Genomic DNA, 2,863 nt, shown 5'->3' with positions numbered 1-2,863 from the left:
GTGTGTGTGTGTGTGTGAGAGAGAGAGAGAGAGAGAGAGAGAGAGAGAGAGAGAGAGAGAGAGAGAGAGAGAGAGAGAGAGAAAGAGGCGGGAGGAAGGGGCTGACACATAGACAGAGAGCACTGAGAGAGTTGGTAGATATTGCAGGGTGTGGCTGCAAAGGTTTGCTCCCGTTTTAACGAGTTCGTATGTACATACATGGACGGTTTTTATGTACATTTTGTACAGTTAATGTGAAGAAATAAAGTTATTTAATTAACTGCCATAAACGATATGTGTTCTTGCGTTTTCCTATCAATTTTATTTTGTTGTAAATAAACTCCTCTTTTGTATAATATACCTTCTGGTTACATAGTTCTGTACATAGAACATAATATAATATTTTGTAACGGCACCAACTTGTTGTTTTTTGTATAGGTGCAAATACGCTTTCCTGGCTTAACGAGTTCGTGTGTACATATACAAGGAAGGTTTTTATGAGATTTTGTACAGTTAAAGTGAAGAATTAAAGTTATCTAATTAACTGCCATACACGATATGTGTTCATGCGTTCACTTGTGGATTCTTTCTGTAAATAAACTCCTCTTTTGTAAAATATACCTTATGGTTTCATAGTTCTGTGTATATAATATGTATATATATATGAGGCAGTGCGGTGGAATCAGGCTCTTGTCAAAATAATCAAAGTGAAGAAACTTGCATTTTCCTTCGGGTTTGTGAATTTTAATCAAATTGTTGTTTTTGGGCTCAACACCTTTCATGCTCATTAAAGAACTCATTTCTGTGTGGATCTTTTTTTGAAAAATGTTGATTAAAGGCACAAAAGATGTATATTTTCAGTTACCACGGACTCTTAAGCTAAGGAAATAAGTAATCATTGGCGGCCATTTTCTCACTAATTTTACATCTGAAAACATGTGACCCCCACCTCCTTCATTCTCAAATATCTCGACTTGTATTTAAGATACACGGATTTTTTCCCCCCATTCAAATAAAGACCAGTGAATAAGCTTTAAGATGATACCAATAACTCGATGTACCCAAATATTGACGAGAGCCTGATTCCACCATGATGCCTGATATATATATATATATATATATAATGTGTGTGTGTGTGTGTGTGTGTGTGTGTGTGTGTGTGTGTGTGTGTGTGTGTGTGTGTGTGTGTGTGTGTGTGTGTGTGTGTGTGTGTGTGTGTGTGTACGTTCTTTTGTAGGTGCAATAAATACGCTTTCCTGGCTTAACAAGTCCGCGTGTACATAGAAGGAAGGAATTTATGCAAATTTTTACCGCCAAAGCTAACAAATAAGTTACTTATTTTACCTCCATAAAATGATAATGTGTTCATTGGTTTAACTGTGGTTTGGTTTTTGTAAATAAACTCTGCTTTTGTCTAATGTACCTTACGGTTTCACAGTTCTGTGTATGTACATATTGCGCCTGTAAGTGTATCAGTGTGTAAGTTCTTGTGTGTGTTGGAGCGAGAGAGAGAGAGAGAGAGAGAGAGAGAGAGAGAGAGAGGGGGGAGATAAATAGAGAGAGAGAGAGTTAGAGAGAGAGAGAGAGATAGAAGAGAGAGATAGAAGAGAGAGAGAGATAGAGAGAGAGAGAAAAGGAGAGAGAGAGAGAGAGAAAGAGAGAGAGAGAGAGAGAGAGAGTGAGAAAGAGACAGAGAGAGAGACAGAGAGACAGAGGGATAGAGAGAAGGAGGGAGGAAGAGAGAGAAATATGTGAGTGTATGAGTGTATATTATGTGTGTAGGATAGATAGATAGATAGATAGATAGATAGATAGATAGATAGATAGATAGATAGATAGATAGATAGATAGATAGATAGATAGATAGATAGATAGATAGATAGATAGATAGATAGAAAGATAGATAGAAAGAGAGAGAGAGAGAGAGAGAGAGAGAGAGAGAGAGAGAGAGAGAGAGAGAGAGAGAGAGAGAGAGGGGGGGAGAGAGAGAGAGGGGGGGAGAGAGGGACAGACAGACAGACAAACTGACTGATACAGTTACGGACACACAGACAGAGAGTATGGGTGATATTGTAGATAGCAGGGTGTGGCTGCTAAGACGTGTTCCTGTTTTAACGAGTTTGTGAGTACATATACAGGGAAGGTTTTTATGCACATTTTGTACAGTTAAAGTGAAGAAATAAGGTTATTTGATTAACTGCCGTACACTATATGTGTTTATTGGTTTACTTGTGGGTTTTCTTTTTGTGTTAATAAACTCATCTTTTGTAAAATATACGTATGGTTTCATAGCTGTGTGTGTATAAAATACATTTGTATATATTTTGTAAGGGCATCAACGTATAAGTTCTTGTGTAGATGCAAATAATTATGCTTTCCTGGCTTAACGAGTGCGCGTGTACATACTGGGAATGTTTTATGCAAATGTTGTACTGCCAAAGCTAACAAATAGCAGGATGTGGCTGCAAAGACGTGTTCCTGTTTTAATCGAGCGTGTGTACATATACAGGGAAGGTTTTTTAAAATGAAAATTATGTCCAGTTAAAGATAAGAAATAAAGTTACTTTATTGCTATAAAATGTCATGTGTGTTTATTGGTTTCCTTGTTGCTTTTAATTTATTTATTTTTTTGTAAATAAACTCCACTCTTGTAAAAACATACGTTCTGGTTGTATTGTTGGTTTATTCGTTTATATGGGTGTATGTGTGAGGGGTGGCGTCTATCTATCTATCTATCTATCTATCTATCTATCTATCTATCTATCTATCTATCTATCTATCTATCTATCTATCTATCTATCTATCTATCTATCTATCTATCTATCTATCTATCTATCTATCTATCTATCTATCTATCTATCTATCTATCTATCTATCTATCTAT

Source organism: Aplysia californica, unplaced genomic scaffold, assembly GCF_000002075.1.
Source record: "Aplysia californica isolate F4 #8 unplaced genomic scaffold, AplCal3.0 scaffold00558, whole genome shotgun sequence".
Classification (NCBI taxonomy): Eukaryota; Metazoa; Mollusca; class Gastropoda; order Aplysiida; family Aplysiidae; genus Aplysia; species Aplysia californica.
Note: the sequence above shows the minus strand (reverse complement) of the source record.